Raw genomic sequence first — 20157 nt, 5'->3', positions numbered from 1 at the left:
CAGTTCCACACAGCCAGTGAATCAATCCCTACCACCTTTCATGGTTACAACATAATTTCAAATTAATTTAGGGTAACCTAAATAATTTTTCATGTTTGAGTGGGTTTTAGTATTCCTGACTAAAATCAGCACAACAGGAAACACTGCTGGTCTTCTTTGTGTTTGCTGGGAAGGGTTCTTTTGGTGCAGATACTTCTTTTTCACCATCCAATAACACAAAAAGATACTAGGGCTTGCTGGTAAAACGGACAGCCAGGCTGGGTGCAACACCCCAAAACCTGAGGGCAGGCTCCTACCTCAGAGCTGAGAGGTATTTCCATATCATGCAGAAAAACAAACCTACTGTCAAGGAGGCTTCATTTCTCTACATAGCTGTGCACATCTGATGCTTACTCAGATCTAAGACAGGCTGGAAAACCACTGCTCTGAAGTCGTCCTTGTTGCACTTGGACTGTATGAGGCTGTCAGAACAAAGTCCTCTGATTGTCAAGCTAGGTGGAGCAAGTCAGCAAAGCATGCCATCTCCTGCACTTACTGGAGAGAAGGTTTTTCTCCTCCTCCTGTGTTCCAGGCACCGAGGCAGATTCACCCAGACTCTGCCCAGGTGCAGCCTGCCCAAAAACCCACCTGGAAATGTCACCAGGCTGCAGGAGCCAGCTCACTGTGTAATCCACGTGGCCTTTTGCCAGGCCATTTGGAGGGAAGCCTCCTCTGTGCCCCAGGGCTTTGTCCCAGCTCTCTGTGGGCAGCTGGTGCCAGACACTCCCTACCCACAGCACTGCCTTCCTGCAGCTCCCCACATCCAGGACAGAGCTCCTGTGTGCGACCAACAAGACAGGGCAGGGAGAAGGCATGATCTGTCTGCTTGGCACACTTCCCTCAAGTCCAATGCTACCGCATGGATGTTCGTGCCCATGCAAGCTGTATGCTTCAAAAAAACAGGTCCCATTTTATCTTTCTTCCATTCCCTTCTCCTGCTGGTTTTCATTCACACAGGAATGCCAGAGCACCTTTCACATGCCTGTATGCAATCTGACTTCTGACTCCTCATCAAAACAGCTCCTACTTTACTCCCTCTACTGCAATTTTATTTGGATCTTTTTGTATGTTCTTATATTTAACTATATTAGAGCCAATGACCATCTCACTGGACTTCTCAGGATCCTTCCCTTTAATCCTCTCATTCCAATCCTGCTTTTACAAAGCAAAACATCCCATTTTCTTTAGCCCAAAGTCCAAGCAAAGAAAGATGAGACAGTCTGTCTGTACGCCTCCCCCGAGCTCAGCCACAGCAATTTGTACAAGTCCCTGCCCACAATCCTCCCACAATCTCACCTCTTCTCTTTCCTAAGGAGTCAAGGCTATCCAACTGCACTAGCTTCCTATTCCTTAGTTCCTAACTAGGATTTTTGATCTTTTAGCCAGCCTAACAAGACCAGAATAAGGAAAGACTCTAACAGAGACAAAAAGATAGCAGGAAGAGACTCCATGTATGCCACCACTGAAGGAAGAGATCTGCAGCTTTCCTTCTGCTGGCTAGCCCACAGAATTATCACTTTTTTTGTTTTCTGTATTTTAAATGTGAGTTACCCCACTGAAGTAACTTGGTCTGTCCTCTTTCATTCTCTACCTGTAAAGGCTGTGCAAATCACTGAGCACAGACTCTCCCAGAAACTACCTCAGGCAAATTAAGAAATGGTTTTACTGTTCTGCAGCCAAGAAAACACAGGAGAAAATTATCAGTCCAGATCTTAAGTATAAGCTGGCAAAGGTCAGCTGATGTCAGAAGCCAATGCTGGATGCTACCTGTCAGAGCATTCCCTTGGCCAGCAGTGGGGTACAGTTGGAATACAATCCCTACTGCCCCATAACAGAAAAGCATGGAAGCTATGTAGAAACCACTACAGATGCACTTGTAAAACCTATGGTGAATTAGCATCATATTACAATCAATTTTTATAGCAATTTATAAATACATAGTATTAAAACAACTAGAATTAATTTGGCGAATCCATTTTCTGGTGGGTTAAAGTAGAAACCAGAAACAGGAAAAAGAAATACATTTTACTTAATTTTAAAAAGTAGAAAAACCCCACCCTGCTCAAATGCAACTCTACACTTGATAATATGCCAAGAGATACACACAGTTCTTCAGATTTTCAGCAAATGTAATCATCCTCATGCAGTTCATTTTCCTGTTCTCCTAGTGCATTTGCCAGTCCCAGGGAGCAGGCTGTGCTCATCTCTAACCTACAAAGCTCTGGTTTGTCCAATTACTCTGACCTTATCTGAATCTTGGCAAAATTAAACTTTTCCTTTTGAAAGTATTTCCTCTGAGAAGCTGACTGCAAGCCTCCTTCCAGGAACATAGATACAACTGAGCACAGTATCACTTGGAAAATCTATCAAATAAGACCTTCAGTCTGCAAACTATCACTGGTGCCAGGATCTGGCAGATCTCTCAACTCAAATGTTGCATTGTGTTAACACAGCTGTATCCACAAGCAAAATGCGAGGGGATTATGTAAAAAGTAATTCTAATTTCCATCATTCTTCCGGCTGCAGAAAGGGTTTACAGTCTTTTTTTTTTTTTTTTTCAATTCAAGTAATGCAAGGGCACATTACTTGTAGAAAACAAGTAAGACATACAGCAAAAATGACAAATCACTCTTTACACTCTGGTGGATTTATCTATCTTGCCATTTTATTTAAAGAGTTTTTAAAACCTTGGAAATAACAAAAAACTCCCTCACCCCCCTTTTCCTTCAAGCACTATTTATACTTTTATCTTTGCTACCTAAACATAATGTGTTTGTGTGAGCTGCTCCCCCGAAGTAAGCCACCAGTATGATGTCAGTGAGTATTTCTCAGTCAGTATTTCTGCCCTAGATGTAAAAAAGATCTTACAAAGACAGACATTCCCTACACGTGTAGGCACAAGGGCCATGAGTGACTGTTTGCAACCCCTTTCAGGAAACAACACTGTCTTCATAAACTGCAAAGGAAACAAAAATATGCAACACTCCGAACTTTTCAAAGGCAGTGGGGGGGTCACAGGTAAACTGTATCAATGCTGCTCATCTCGTTTAACATAACAATGCTGTTAAATCACAGCCAGCTCTCCAAGGACACTCCACCTCGCAGTGCATTAAGCCATGAAGTACAGCCAGTGCTTAATGAACGATCACCGGGACAGACTGATCTTCAGGGGCTGTGACAAGAAACCCACCCGGACAGATCGATTTCCAGGGGCTGTGATCCAGTCTATGTGTCAGTCATGGCATAATTATCGGGGTCAGCCTGAAGTGGCAACATCACTGCCAGACTTATCCACTGATCCTTCTACATCTGGTTTCAGCCAGTCATCACTCCTGCCTCAACCAATCTTTTGCCAGCAGGCTTATTTTTTCCCCTTGATTCCAGATCCTATTTGCTGGCAGCCTTTTATGAGACTAAAGGATAAAGAGGAGTTATTACTTTGAACTTGCTTTAGCACAGCACTCTCAGGAGAGGCTTTAAGTCCCATCAGATTTTGGGCAGATCCACTGTCTCGCTCACAGCTGCCTACCCACTTCTTTTACCTACGAAGCCATAAATTCAGAAATGAAAGCATCTGAAAATCCCATCTGAAAAGGGCACAAGAATCGTCCTGGCTCTGCTCCCATCAACATGAGCAGACATGGCACCACTCTTCCAGCAGGAGAACGCAGTGATGCAAACACTGAGTGCCTCAGAAAAGCCAACCCTCAAGCTTTGTACGAGCATGGCATGTTGCAAAAGCACGGCACCCCACCAGGAGAGTTCTGTTTGCTGCTAGCACTGTCCCTCTGTACCCTTTCCCAAGTTTCTTCTTCCTCTCTTCCACTAAACAACCTCTTCCTGCTTGTCCCATGGCATACTTTCCACATTACTGAAAAGGAATAAAACCCCAAGTCATTTCCTCTGGCACAGCATTTAGCCATGGAGGATACTACCAAGTCTCTTATAAGAGAATGATTGTTTGTTGATACATTCGTGTCTTGTTTTGCCTCTGGAAATGTCAGAGACATAAATTTAGGAAGATATTGACTTTGATTTGGATAACCTTTCAGAAGGTTTCTATTCTTCCCAAATTCCCTAGCCTACATACCTCACAAAAACTAGTGTTTCTTACAGTATTTCTGAAATTTCCACTTACTATTCCTGCCAAAACCACTGAATAATAAAAAGAATAACATTCACAAGTGTTTTTAAACATCTTTAAAAAGTTCAACATAGAGCTGCACTTCCTGGGAGAAGCAAGAAAAAGCAATTGCTTGAATTACAATATTAGCTTCACAGTCTAGAGAAACTCCAGAATTCACAGTGTCACTTTAATGCAAAAGGACATGGGGTTCAGCACCTACATCTAGATGGATGTGCACAAGACAACCACCTGCTGGGCTTGACCACAGCTTCTTTTAGGCACCTGGGAAAAGCATCTTCCCCCTGTACCATGAAAGCCAGAGCAGGATGAGGGTTTCAGTGCTCAACTCCTAGCTCTTACCTTCTGGCCCAAAGAGGCATCAAAAGAAAGCTCTGTCTACTCCACTGCCAGAGGTGACAATCCTCCATGCAGCACGGGGGAAGAAGAGACCTGACTTCTGATGGTTCAGGCAGCCAGAACACTGCTGTCTACTCACGTATTTCCAAGATCATAGAACTGCAGAATGCCTTGGCTTGGAGATCTAAAAGGGTCTCCTTACAACCTCCTGCTCTGGGCAAGGGACACCTTCCACTATCGCAGGTTGCACCAAGCCCTGTCCAACCCGGCCTTGGACACTTCCAGGGATGGGGCAGCCACAGCTTCCCTAGGCACCCTGTGCCAGGGCCTCCCCACACTCACAGGGAAGAAATTCTTCCTAATATCCAATCTAACCTAAACTTAAGTCTCTGTCAGTTTGAAGCCACTCCCCATTGTCCCACCTTAAAACATTTCTTCCTTGTGGCAGAGTATCATGTACATCAAAGCCTGTGCTCATTTTGCTCAATGCTTCCAGAAAAGCTTCGGCTTATTTCCAGTAAGAGCAATTCTCTTTTCAGAGCTAGGGGAACACAAATACTTTTGATAAATTCTCCTTCACATAATTCATTGAACAGGATTGCATTTGTTCACCCAAAGCAACACACAAATGGGAAAAAACAGCAGACAGATCTAAAAGTTGGTTGACCTTAAAAGTAAATATGAGACATGGATTGTGAGACAGAAAAGTGATCTTAAAAGAGCTGCAAAAGCTGTGATTTTTTTTAAGCCCTAAATATCTTTTAGGCTCTTTACTGCTAACACCGAAAAAAAGCAAATGTTAAATAGTTTGTATACCACAAACAATGACAAATATATCTTCTTTTAATTCTAATGCAACAGCATTTTCTAGTTGTGTTTGTTGCATCACCAATATGTTTAACAGGTATCTCTTTGTAAGAAATAACTCCTTATAATAGCAAGCAATGGTTTCATTATTCCCTATGAAACATTTTGCAAAGTAAACTGCTGTTCAGGAGGCAGCCAATGCCAAAGAAACTCCATCCTGCATTTCATAGAATCAACAGAAAGATTTCCACTGATGGCTATGGTCACTGGAATGAGTTCAGCACAGGGCACTAAATAGTGTGCAAGAAGAATCCGTAAGATCAGGAGCCCCTCAGGCTGTTATTCTAAGCTCCATTTAAAAGCTTGTGCTGTACACCTCAGCTTCAGCACAGGCCAAGGCATCAGGGCAAAGATTAACCAGGGAACCAACACCCCTCTCTTTATTTCTGGTATTGACCTTATGTTCACCTTCACGTGACACATTCAAAAGATAATATGTAAATGCCACGAATCTAATGGTTTAGCTATTAACTAAGGAATCGGATCATCAGAAATGCACACACTTGGCACCTGGTTTTTTGGATAGCTCCCAGTGACAGAAGATGCTCATTTCCAGTACACAGGCTGCACTTCCTCTGAGCCAAGTACGTTAAATTAAATATAGACTACTTTATTTCAGCTGAGTCCATGGTAAAGACTCATAATTGAATTCCTTAATCAAAACTGTTAAGATGTTATCACCTGGGACACTTCTCAGTTTAGCTCTTAGCATTAGTTAGGAATAATTTCACCCTTTCCTCTTTATTCACATTTTCGGCACATTACCTGAAATAGTAAATTCTGGGGACCACAAAAACTCAGGCTTTATACCAGAAGCTATGTTCAGCATCAAGGAGACAAACCTAAACACTGTGGCATCATCTTTAAAATAGAAAGATTTGGGATTTCAGGAAGTATATGTGCCCTCTCTGGTCTATGCACATTCCAGAAGTACCACAGTTAATGAACTCTTGTGATTTAAGAAACAGGACTCACATTGGTGAGAACTCTGATGTGTAATTAGTTTTTGTTCCCCATGAAGACTGAGAACAGTACTGCCCTACGTCAGAGTGTTTTCTCATTGAGTGAATCACTCAGAAGTGACAATTCCAGACACTGCATTGATGGGGGTGACTCACAAGAACCCCTCACTGTCACCAGGACACGTGCAGAGGAAGGAAAGGTGTGACCAGAGGAGTGGGACAAGGTTCCCAGCTCCTGATCAGCCTGCAGGGAGGGCTGGACTACCTGAATTCTGCAAGCCCCTGCTAACCTCTGGTTTTTGCAAAGACATCACAAAGTGGGAAGGGGAAGGAATGGGGAAGTGTGTGTTGGGGAGGTTGGGTATTATTTTTGGTGGGGTTTTGGCTTTTTTTGTTTGCTTCTTTTGTAATACCAAGATATCAGAAGAAAAGCATGAATTTTTCTTACTCAGTTTCACACGGGGGAGAGACTTCCACTGCTCCAAAACCCATTTTTACATTTCATCATAAAGGAATTGCTAAATTTACGTAACCCAAAAGGAAGCAGTAGATCAAAAAGCATAATATCAGCTTAATTAATTAATAAATCAGACTTTTAACTTTGTATTTATTAGCAAATGGCACACACCTGGGCACAAAAAACTGTGTGAAAAAAATCTAAACTTGGAGCAAACAAATTAATGTTGGAACTACATATCAACGGGAGGAATAAAAATTTGGATCTATGTTTTTTACAGGAACAATCTAAACAAACCACAACTATTATTTATCTACCACTGGAAAATATTTAAAAATACCCTGGGCAGCTCACCTAGTAAGCAATATGCAAATATTTATTCAAGTTTAAACAAATGAGGAAAAATTGCAGTGATGGAACCTGATATTTTGCCCCCTAAAGCAAGTACACTAAGTGTTGTAGGTCAGCTAGTGTGAAGCCAGTGAAATTCTTGAAAGGATCCATTTTCAAGCTGCCTGTTTAAGAATGCAAAGCATCCCACATCCTGAACCACAGCAGGTCAGCACCAAGTGACTAACCTGAGGGCACTCCCGCTGCAGGTGTGGGTTTGTTGTCTGTTCAATAACAGTTTTATTTGCATGTCATTAGTTATATTTGCACTAGTGCTTTCTGACCAAGAGGTTCATGTAATCCAACAGACTGTATGAGGAAGATCACATGCGAGTTTTTGTGGTTGCACTGTTTATTTTAAACAGCTGGACATCAGACATGATGGACAGTTTGCTTCTTTATTCACTAAGCACTCGCTGCTAATTTTTGAAGAATGCTGTCGATTGCTTTAAGAAGCACTTTTTGTAGCACACTTTCAATGTGGTTCCACACCCTTGAGGGTGCACAAACACAGCAAACCATGAGGCTGAGTACCAAGTAGAAGATTTATTTCTCAATGAACAAAAGAAAATATTTTCACTAGAAAAACTTTAAAAGAACAGTGTTTATGTCTTGACCTGTTTGTTTTGGTTTATGCACAGAAGAGACTCCAAGAAAATCTTGCATTAGTTAAACCAAGGTCATCTGCTCTCCACACAAGGATGATCCATGTAACAACACTTCTGCCCGCAGCAGAGTTTTCACTGTCCTAACTTAGCTAAGATCCACTGGCAATGAACAGATAAGTTCATCACTGTAGAAAGTTTGCATGGAGACAGGTTTGGGAACTGAGTTAGCCCCACTAGGGACTTGACATGTTCTGCACCACCACAGCACAGCAGTGCTAACCTGTATTACGTAGAGGGAAAACCACCACTAGCTCAGAATGTGTCATTTGTTCCTGAACCACACTCGAACTGTAACAGACTGGAAAAAGCAGACTGAGCCATGAATGTGTGCCAGCTCAGTGTGCCAACACAGCAAGCAGGATACACCCAAAGCACACGTTCTGACACGTTCTGTCAGCTGTGCCATATACACACCATAGGAGATGGAATGCCTGCACAAAATGCTGCACTTATTTTGTGTTACTAGGCGGTTAAAAACCAAAACAAAACCACAAATCACATCCTGGAGGGAAAAACTCGATTTGCACAGTCTGTTTCTTGCCTGTCAGAGGATCTGGCTGGGGGCAGAGGGAAGGCATGAATAGGACAACATAACAGTTCTTCAGAACCAAGTCTGCAGATAGCATAATGCAGAGGTGTTGCCTCTACCTGACCTATCTGGAAAAATCAGGAGGTCATTTTAAATTCTCAAAATCATTTCAGATACTTGTACATTCCTCATAATGATCAAGTCTACAGGACTGGTTATAAAGAGTGACTGTTTGATAAAATCCATGCACAACTTTGACCAACTATGCTCTGAAATACTAAGTTTCCTCTTTTTTTCATACAAATACTGAACTACTCCTTATCTGTGGGACTGGAGAGGTAGAGGGATTCACCTTGGAGATGTTTTCTTTTTGAGGGACAAGGAAGTCCCAAATATGCAAATATTTAGAATCTACAACTTTGTTACCAAATATATGCTCACCAAACAAAAGAGGAAAGTCAATCATAACATATGACTCTGTTTCTTCTTCCATCCTATTTCCTCCATCCTATTTCTTCTTCCATCCTATTTCTTTATGGGAAAAAAAATTAAATTGTGAAAACAAGGTTATGACACACAGCAATGAAACCCAGGAAATTCAAAACTGATGGCTGTTGAAATATCTGTCTCAAGTTAATTCCACTCTTCTTCCTGTTTTCTGTACATGCACCATGGGACTGGCAATGTCAGCCTCAACCAAACTTCCTGGCTCGGGTCCCAACCTGTGTAACCTTGAAGTCACGTAAGCATAGGTCACCCTTCCTGTCCTCATGGTGCTCTTCTTGACCCTTCCTCCATAGACAATTGTTCCCTCAGACTTCTCCCTGCAAGTCTTCCCTCTGATAACCCCATCACTTTCTGTCAACAGCTGACTTGTAAATTCATCAGCAGTGCAAAGGTTACTGCTGCTTTCGCAGCACTCTTCCCTTTTCCCATCACCAGCACCATCCTCTTATTCTGCTGATCCTGAGTAGTCCCAGACTCCCCTGCCACAGTCCCTACATCCAGCTTGACTTCACTCTTGCAGCTGAACCCCTGGGGATGAAGCCTTATGGTTCTGCCAGCTTCCTTCCCTGAACCTGTAAGGTTTCCATCCAGCAATCCAATCCTCCTGCTTTTCAGTTTTCACAGTTTTCTACTTCCTACTAAAGCTCCTCTCCTTTTCTACCCCTTTTTCCCAAGCCACCTGCATAAGGATCCCAGACAGGCAGGATTTCATATTCACAGAATCACAGAACAGTCAAGGTTGGAAGGGGTCCTAAAGGTCATCTAGTTCCAACCCCAACGCCAGGGCAGGGACGCATTCCACTATAAGGGGGACACCATGCACGTTCCACAACACCTTCACTTCATGCAGGTGTGAGTAGCCCTCTCACCTCTTCCCTTTCTTCCACCACATTTGTTTTTAAGAAGGAGGACCAAGATCATCACACTCTAGTAATTCCCCATCTGCTTCTTTCCTCCAATTCCTCAAAAGGCCAGGACACATACAGCCCACAGATAAAAGAGGGAGGAACTGATGCCACAGCACCAGCTGGCTCGAACAGTAAGGAGAACAGCTGAAAGCCTCTACCAGGCTGTCTCCTTCCAGACTAGGAGGAAAAAAGGTCCTCCCTAGGTTTTGGAATAAGCACTCTTCCCTCCTCTAACTTCTTTTTAATCCCCCTGTTGAATGGTGAATATCATCAAAAGCAAACTTTCCTTCCTCAGCAGCATCAGCAGTCACATCAAGACCCATCTGATTAGAACTTAAAATTTGTTTCTCCTTACTCACTGGATTAATGAGTTCATAGAAACTCTTAGCAGGGGAACTCCTGAAGAAAGAAGCGTGGGTGTTTAGCTCCTCTCTGTTAGTTTGCTTGTGTAAACAATTTGTTTTTTCTCTCTTGGGACACTGTGTTTTGAAATAGGCTTTTCAGAAGGCAATAAACCTCATTTGCTGAAATGGTGAAACTGGGTCCAAGTACTGCCAAAAGCAGAGCATTCCAAACACACTGGTGACTCCACATATTTACTGTATTGGGGGGTTACATTATGCACATAGATCAGACAGTCTGTTGGTGTCACTTTTTTTCTTTCAGATCTGAACCAAATGCAATCAAACCCAGAAAGTAAGGCCACAGTCAGGTGACAGGCTGTTTCCTAGTGTTTAGTTCTTGCTGACACGCTGGTACCAAAAGATTCCCATGACTGCCGGCAACAAACATTGGCAACCATTGTGTATGGGGAGACAAGACTAAGCGTAGTGAGATACGCATTTACTTAGTCCTTTTAAAACTGAAAAATTAAATTGTTTAACAGCTAGTAAATTCCATCACTCTCATTCTGCAGATCATAAAGAGGAAGCTGCCAATAGATGAAAATACTGCTTAGGTTACACAGCACAGTTTCAAGACTTAACACGGCATTAATTTATTGCTTCTACATCTGGTGCCAGTTATTTTTACGCAGCTTCTTTGTATGAATCCAACAACTTCCAGGTCTATCAACCACTCTTAAAATAAACCCCAACAAGTCCATTTCTGTCTTCTGTACCTCAGCTATGACATATCCCCTGCACAAAGGCTAACCCATGTCCCTGGGGAGTCACAAATCTCTTGAGTAACTTGACCTGCTGTGACTGAGCTAGGGGAACTCAATCCAGCCCTAAAATTAATCTTTTTGTTCCCAGCCAGTCTGCCTTTGTTCCAAAACCACACCACCAAAGGGCAAATCAAGGAGAAAACAAACATCTTCCACAGTTTGTGGACCATGACCTCAAGTGGCCAGGACTGCTGACCTGCATCTCTTCCTACTTGCAAAGATCTATTCATGCCTACTGGAGAAGGTGAACATGAACCTTCCAGCAAGGAGCTGGCCTCAGCTTCCTCCTCTGCTCTGTCCATCTTGCCAATGATGCCTTCCCTAAGCTTCCTACCACTGCTTCTGTGTACAGCAAACACTGGCTACCCCGTGCTACTAGCACTGCAGAACTCTGTAGCAGGAGTTACTTGTTTGAAGCCTGCATGTTCAATGAACTTCTGGCAGTTTCTGCTTGTTAAACTCTTGATCAGAAATAGACTCCAAGCCCAGCAGCACCTTCAAACAACTGTCACGCCTCTTAGCACCTGGCCACACAAAAGCATCTCTCTCCAATCTCCGAAAACACACAGTAAATCCACACAGAAACATTGCACAAACACATGTCAAACCTACACACGAATTACACTGTCACACTCAGGCCTGGAAAACTAACAGTTCAATTTACCATTCTACGACCACCAAGGCTGTAAGGTAAGAAATTCTCCCTAAGAAATTATAATTTTGCCAACTGCCCCAGACATTTACAGGCAGCCTTGGAAGATCTGACCTTTAAGTGATGACTATCCTATGTGCAGTTTGGAGTTAGCCTACATTTACACACCACAGCCTCAGGGACTCAATGGAAAGGACCCTATGGCGCAGGGGCCTTGCTGAAATGGATCTGTAAGAGGAAGAACCAAGCCTTGCTGTGGTGAATGAATATTTGAACGGCAGGGAAAAGAGCATAGCCTAGAAATGGTTTTAAATAGCCAAGCAACCAACCATTTGCCTTCAATTAAAAGCTGGCCAGCTTGAGACAAAAGCCTTTCAACTGACAACCAGGTGTCTGTGCTGGCCACCAGACAGTGGATGAACAGAAGGAAAGGATTCCAAAAAATGATGGAAGAGTCACCCTGCAGGCGTCATACACAATCGACTCTGCCAAAATTTTACATGGGCTACTCTTCTTCGGAGTTTGTACGTTCAGACTAAAAAGGTGTGTACTACAGATGTCAGAGACCATGAATCCAACCTGTGAGCGACAAGGTCTGATGTTTTATCTTTGTCTAGATCTCTCCCTAGTTTCCAGAGTTAAACATGGTCTGTTGGCCTGAATTAGTGCTACTTTAAGAAAATGCATCAACCAGGAAAAGCATGAACAGAGAAAAACTGATGGACCATTCATAGCTAAAATTAGATATATAGCATGTAAACACTTTGCTGGATGGAAAGCTTACTGGCAAATGAGATGAACCTACAATCTACGTTTCTTAAATTTCTTTTCCTTCCAATACACCAGATTCCAGAAAAATGTTCCAAAGGAAGATTTCCACTAGCAAAAGAGAGGTTGTCTTGCCATTCTGTAGGGCCCAAGGGCATGCCCTGCCTTGACACAGGGCAAATGCCTGTAACCAGCATTACAGTCCGATCCCATGCAGCAAAGGAAATATCCCCATGGACATTTCCAGAACTGTGCAGGGAACACAACACCCACCCACATGTGGGAACTGGAAGGCCCAAAAACAAAAATCCCAAGAGTCTTCTCATCATGACTGGTGCATTGCCTCCTAGCAGCAATTTTAACCAATCTGATGAACACAGGCCTTTGTGAAGGAAAAGGTGGTATGAAACAAAGTCCTGATATTGAGATTACTTTCTTCAATTCACTGCTTCTGAGTTATGGTCTCAATCCAGCAATCCTCAGTTAAACATACTACCCAGCTAACCCCAAGGCCCAAGACTTTCTTAGTTTTACATTCTGTACTCCTGTGCTGCAGCCAGGAATGTTATTGAGATTATAGGAGCTAACATTCTTCTAGTCACAATTAGAATACTGATAGTAAATACTGAAAAACAATTCTATGTTCCCACTGTATGTTCTTAGAACACATAAAACAATGAAAAGCAACACACAGAGCGTCAGTGGAACTGCCACATTATTGTGCACTCCTTGCCCTGAATAAACCTTAATTAAAAGGTTGAATTTAGACACAGCTCTCAGGGTACCATACTAATAAGGAGAAAAAAAGCAGCTGCCTCCTCTGGCTCACTGTGGAGTAGTGAAAGCTGTGGTTCCCTGTGACACAGCAAACAGAAGGCCACCAGCAGCCCAGGAAGGTGCCCAGTGTGTCTGACAAGAGAGTACACCACTCCAGCAAGGATCAAATCACACAGGATCCAGCTAAAACATTTATCTGGCTTCCAGAGCTGTTGTAAACCACATGGAAATACACCACAGCTATCACGGTGTATTACCATAAGTGATAGCTAACATATGCCCAGGCATTCACAAAATACCACGGGATGAAAAAATATTTTCCATATAAACATCAAAAAATGAACCTGCACTATAAGGAAACAAATATTTACTTTGGCAGATCATCATCTTCTAGCAAAAAATTTGCAATAAAGATGAACATTTAAAGAGACATACTGCAAAACAGATGCTGAAAATATCTTTGTAGGGCTTCCTGCCAAAGTGGAGGAGCTATGCATCTATCAGTGTAACAAACACAAACCAAGAATTTTTATGGAACCACTAAATAGAAACTCTGAACTATCCAAAGGAAAGCCGGCTGCTCGCTTGATGGTGAACTCATTTTTCCCTCTGCTAAAAATTCCAAGCACTACAGTTTGCAGAGGATATACTACATAAATGAAGAACACCAACAGAAGTTAGAACTGAGCCTACCTAACTCCTCAAATATAATTTCCTAAAGTTCCAGTTACTTAAAAGCAGGTTACAAAGACTTCACCAGCAATTCCCAGCTCTAACACACATTCAGAGAAACATTTCAGGATGAGTTTGACTGCACCTACTATTTAAGTCAATCAAGTTCAAGTCCCCAGCACATTTCCTACTTCTACCTCCCAAAACAGACTTCTCATAAACTTCCACAACAACCATCACTTTAACAGCTGTATCCACATAAATCTAGTAAAATCAAAGTAAAAATTTAGGGATCTGCTGTGGCACAGGTGCATACACATAAATAACCTAGAGCACCCTAAAGGTTCCCAGTCATGCATCAAGACAGTTGAAGCCCTTAGCAAACACACCACAAGAACCCTGCTTCCTCCTCCTAAGCTATTCAGTGTGTCCAAAGTCTGATTTTTATTCTTGCATTAACTACCAGGAATGCTGTGAGTAAATTATTCTTTTTTAAATCCCCAGCTGTAGCTAAAATAGCTTATTACAACATTTACTGGGGGCTGACATTTCATAGCTGCCAATATCTAACTGCTTTTGAAAAAAAAAAAGTTACAGTCTCAGCCAGTTATGCAGCATAAAGCATGCCAAGGCCCCAGCTGGCACAAGGATGCATGTTTATCTTTGTGAAGGTTATGGTTTTGTTTTGTGGCTGCATTAAAAAAAAAAAAATCAGTTAAAAAACTTAACTTCTCTGCAAAAGACGGTGAGCAGTTTCCCACACAAGCCAGTTCCAAAACTGGCAGCAGGCATCCCCAGGCCTAAGTACAGGGTTTTTTTAATTCCTGAGTTAAAACTACCACAAGGTTCACTCACAGAACCAGCACTAAGCTGGAGTACACAGCAGCACCTTGCCACACTGGCTCAGGCACAGAGGTTAGGCTGGAACACAACAGCTCAGAATTCTGTCCACTGCTCCACACAGGAGAAACCCCCCATGGCACAGCACCTGGCTTTTGCACTGAGTACCTGCAGGGCAGCAAGATAAAAAAGGGCACTTGTAAACAGCATTTCTCCAGACACTGGCTCCCAGTGCTGCTCTGACCACTCACTCAGATCTGCCTTCTTCCATCCCCGTGTGCTCCACAGCTCCAAGACCTTACCTGCCCCAGGGAGCCAAGTCAATGTTCCCCTCGCTTTCCACACATTCGCTCTCAAATGCATTTACAGACATGTCTTGGCATGTGCTCAAAAATCATCATCCATTAGGAGAAAATACTAAACAAAGGATTTAGAGGAAGACAAGGCTACAGATCCACAGTCAAGTTAAGAAGGGCATATCAGCATATGCAACACACATCAAACATGAAAGCAAAACCAGTAGGGTTCTGGCTTATATTCATGCTGCAAGCATGTATGTTTCAACAAAGTCAGCACTGAGGAGCCCTGGAGTTAATTCCTGGAAAGCACAGATTTCTATTTAGCAAATACAAAGAAGAAGCCAAAAACATCTTTTTTGATACAAAAAAAGTGCAAAAGAACCATTTAAGAGCCAAAAAAGTATCTGGCTATTGTGGTCTTTTTCTTTTCCTGTACAAACCACTTGTGAGACCTTGTTTAGAGCACTGTATTCAGTTCTGGGCATTTGGCCAGAAGACATTCTGGAGCTGGTGGAGTGAGGAAAAATAATAGTTTTGGGGTTTTTTTGAGAAAAGTCCCTCAGAAAAGAGTTGTGTCTGCATCTAAGCATGTATACATGAGATTGGGGAGGTGACTTAACATCTTTCACCTGAGTCAATCTGCAGTGCTCTGCCAGATGTAAAGGAGCAACAGCAATTTGCAGCAAAAGATTTGTCCTTTTGTTTCTGAATACCATACAAAACTATCCAGTGCTTTCAGACTTTTCAAGACACAGCAAGACAACACCTGCTTATGTGCAAAGCAGACAGCAAAAGATTTGTCCTTTTGTTTCTGAATACCATACAAAACGATCCAGTGCTTTCAGACTTTTCAAGACTGCAGCAAGACAACACCTGCTTACGTGCAAAGCAGGGCTTTTACTCTTCAAAGACAAGTTACAGATAAGACATCTTCCAAGAACATTCATTTACAAGGCTGTCTCAAAAACCCTGTTCCAAGATCAGGAGGGAAAATGTAATTTTCTCACCCTACCCTCACATTATACACAGTGTTCACAGACCAGAATCCTCCCTGGTGCAGCATCATTACCTGTTTTCTCACACAACACAAACAGGTGCACTAATTCCAAACAGTATAATGATGAATATGTACTACAAAATACTGTTATTCCTGCCAGAGAACTGGTAGGACTCCAGGAACTTCCTTTTGTTATTTTCACTCTACCATGGTGAGGTTATTCCTGCCAGAGAACTGGTAGGACTCCAGGAACTTCCTTTTTGTTATTTTTTTGTTATCTTCATACTCCTCTTCCACATTTATGCTGATGGCAGAATCCTTACCAGCTCCAAAGGAAGCAGTACAGCATTAACGCACAACAATTTTCAACTGAGCTAATTGTTTAGATCAAAATTTCCAAAAAAACAGAATTAACCTAATGACAGAACGTGACTGCAGCTCCACAATTTCTTTTCTGTTATGGGTAGTTTCACTCTGCTCATCTCAAGGTAGAAACATGCCTTTAGCCATCCCACAGAATTTTCAATTTTACTTTAAAAAGTAAACAACGGGTTCTATGTATGCAGGCTCATAAAATCTACATAAGGCAACCAAACATTACATGGATAAAGCCAAGCTCTTGGGCCTGATTCAGCATTCACAACAGCACAAATTCAGAGCAACTCCCCTGAAGTCAATAAAGGATAAAACATACTGTCAGCAGAGGAGAACTACGCCCACCCTCCTTTGACTCAAGAATGATCCTCACAAAGAATGGACTTCACAAGCATGAGAGAGGAACACTATGCCACACTACCATGCTTTTTGTTTTGCCTGAAAACTTAAACAGGCAGCTACAAACACTTCCATGCACAGACTCTCTTGCCCTGCCTGCTTGGGCACAGAGCAGCAGGGTGCACTCTACACACACTTTTCCCAGCAGCACCGTGCCCAGATGACAAAAGGATTTGTGCATCTGCACTGCACAAACCTCTGCCTCTGTCTCGCCAGTCACGTCATCAGCTGAGACAGGGGATGCTTTTTGGGGCAGAATGCCCATGGACTGCTGTGGTGTGCCTACAGGTCCTTCACCACCTTCCATTTCTGCAGCAGCCTTGTAGAACAAGGAGGCAGAGGAACGACTGTATGTGTTTGCCTTGGTTTACCTACAAAAAGGTCCTTGAAGCCAAATTAACCCAGGCTGGGTTAAGCACAGCATGTCTCCCCTGCCAGGTAAGGATCACACAGGGCCTGGACCAAAAGCAGGATCAGACCATGTACACACTTCAGACTCTACAGCAAAGAATGTGAAGCAGCAGCAGCAGCTGCCCTTCCACAAACAAACCATGTCATGGCTCACAGCAGCTGAGACAAAGAAAATTCCATGTCCCTGACAGCTCTCTGTCCTTGTCCTGCTCAAGCTGCAAATGCTCAGGGCTCCTGAATATGTATGGTAAGGTGAACCAGAGCACCTCGGCACTGGCTAGCTGCAGGTGGTAGAGTATCAGTACCAGTAATGTCCACAGTAGTCCTACTCTGGATCACAAGCACCATAAATGCTAAGAAGCATCCATGACCTCCTTTTGTAGCTCCATGAGAAGACATAGGATAACTGTATTGCATTAAACTGTCTTGATGTAGCATTTAATGTGTCAGGAGAAATTTATTTTCAGCGTTCTGAAGTAAGACATGTACTAGAAAACTAGAGCCTCATATCCAACTAATTCATATTAAAACATCTGTGTTTTGCTACAGTGATTCAATGTAACACAGGGTACTGAATATTCAGCTACACTTCCAACCCCTCTCCTGACAAGCATTACCGACTGGATGATAAGTGACCCAGACACAAAAAAGGTAACTGGCATGCTTGACTCTGCCTAGCATTGTCTCCACAGCAACTCTTCCACGTAAAGCCTCTTACTCTCTTACTCTTAAACCTCTTACTCTGGAGATCTGTATGGTATGCCAAGTATTTATTACAGCCACAGGCAAGAGCTACACAACCACAGTGCCTGCAATACATTTGACCACAGAACGAGTTTTCTGTATGTTGCTCCACCGGTGTCTGAAGTCACTGTGTCTGCAAGGTTAAGAGCATGATTTTACTGTTTATCTCATTTCTCCTCCTGATACAGAGTCTCTTAGTGATCCTACAGAAACAATAAACCGTGGCTGTGGTTTAGGGAGATGTTAAGAAAAGACCTGAGTCCATATCTACTTGATACAGTACTCCATCAATCCCCTGCTGCTGATGGGAGATGAATTACCTCACATTGTCCTCATACATAACAGCAGCTTTTTCACTGCTAAAGTAACAGCACTGTTCTTTTCAATTCATGGCAGCAGCTCCCTTCTGAAAAAAATTCAGTCACCTTACTGATCAGTCTCTTAGTAGCCACTGCTTGAACTAGCTTTAAAAACAACTCAAAAATGCCCCAATAGTTAAAGTAGAAGAGCTAGTCTTCTTCTACACCAAAGAGCAACAGGAACCACCCCTCCTGGTCCTGTCAGCCACACAACCAGAACACCTGTCCAGCTGCCCGCTCACCAAATGCCTCAGCAAGGGTGGCAGGAGGGGACTCTGGAGCAGAGTTTCACACAGACACCAAAACTACTGTCCTAGAGGTGCAGTGAGAGACACTGAGCTGGCTGGGAGTGTAACAGGGTGACAGAGTGATCTACCACAGTTCACACACAAGAACCCCCCCAAGACACTATCCAGCTGTGCCAGCAGCAACGCCTGCCAACAAACCCCTGGCCAGCACAGCCTCATTCCACTTCCTCTTGCTGGTCTAATTAAATAGTCAAGCCCTAAGGAATAAATTGCTATTTTTGGAGCTAAACAGATCTGAAACTAATGAACCTTAATACAGATCCGGCCTGAGGGAAGTCAAGGGCTTGGTTGCAAGGCTATACTGGCATACTTTTACCACAACAAAATACAGAATTACTCATGGAACTGGTGCAGACACGGCTGAATTGAACACAGAGCTGCTGTGGAGCAGCAGAATGACAGCTGTTGAGCCCTTGCCTTTCCAAGCACTGCCCCAAGAGCCTTCCAGCCCCCGCCTAACAAACACACACCTCTTCAGGTACCATCAGCTCCACTCACCCAACCAGTTCCTCACCTGTTACCCCAAGCTATCCTCTGAGGGAGAAAGGGCTCCGGCCAGCACTGTCCTGTTCACCCCCGGGCACTGCTGTCACGCAAATACCTGGTGGAAATTCTGCTCTGCTCACTCCTCATCAACTCAGCTGCACTGGCAAAGGCACATAAAGACGTTCCTTATTTAATAGGGCTGAAGAGTTACACTCTGGGAAATCAGCACATAAAACAAACGAGAGGACAGTCGCCTGAAAAGACGGGAAGACGAGCTCTCAGAGAATAATACACCGTCTGCTTTTCTACATCTACCAAATCACACCTGCGCCATCTAAAACAAACTTTCGACATAATATTTACAAAGAAAGACTTCAGAAGAGAACGCAGCCAGACACAGACCCCGCGTTGAGGCCCTAGGAGCCCACGTTCCAGCCAGCAAAGGGAGCAGATGCCCGCACTGAGCACTCCCCGCGGGGCTGCACTCCTGCCCGCGGCAGTGCCAGGGCCGGGATCGCACCGCACCGCGCCGCCCTCACGCGAGCCCGGGACACCCGAGGGGACAGACACCAGCAAGATCCCCAGCCCGGGGCCCGCGGGGGCAGCCCGACCCGGCCGCCCTCGGCTGGGAAAGGGGCAGAGTCTGGTGAGAGCAAGGCGAGGACAACGCTGCCCGGCGGCACCGGCGGCTGCCGGGGCTCGGCTGGGCCCGGCCCTCCCGCTCCCGCGGCGCTTTCGCGGGGGCGGTTTCGATGGGGCCCCGCGAACAGCACGGACGGCCGCGACCCCCGCTCGGCCCGGCGCCCTTCCCTTACCTCGCTTCGCCTCGCCTCCCGCGCGTCGGCGGCAGCGCCGGCCCCTCAGGGCACCGGGGACAGCCCGGGTACGGAGCCGGGCGGGCAGAGCCCCTAAGGGCACCGGGGACAGCCCGGGCACGGAGCCGGGCGGGCACTGCGCCTTAGCGCCGGCACCTGCTCGTGGGGCGGGGTGGCCTCACAGACGTCTCCAAGTCACCAGGACCGATGGGCGCAGTTCTCCGACTTGGGCCAAAGAAACTGGTTAAGATCACTCGCAGCCTCGATGCTATTAGTG

The 20157-nt window shown here is 44.1% G+C and overlaps 1 protein-coding gene across 4 annotated transcripts in view; it reads right to left on the bottom strand.

Moving 5' to 3' along the window:
* The window catches only part of RIN2 (Ras and Rab interactor 2), a 66852-nt gene extending 46955 nt beyond the window's left edge, over positions 1-19897 (bottom strand). For 2 of the 4 annotated variants that reach the window (XR_005953582.1, XM_041417117.1), the window contains exon 1: positions 19094-19234. The gene's annotated coding sequence lies outside the window, so the exon portion shown is untranslated. Of the gene's footprint in view, positions 1-19093; positions 19235-19880 lie in introns of those variants that run through there. The other 2 variants (XM_041417114.1, XM_041417113.1) reach the window with 2 other exon arrangements.
* Positions 19898-20157: the final 260 nt, after the last annotated feature.

This window comes from Onychostruthus taczanowskii, unplaced genomic scaffold (assembly GCF_017590055.1).
Source record: "Onychostruthus taczanowskii isolate IOZ18803 unplaced genomic scaffold, ASM1759005v1 scaffold55, whole genome shotgun sequence".
NCBI lineage: Eukaryota > Metazoa > Chordata > Aves > Passeriformes > Passeridae > Onychostruthus > Onychostruthus taczanowskii.
Note: the sequence above shows the minus strand (reverse complement) of the source record. Positions and strands in the feature narration are given on the sequence as shown.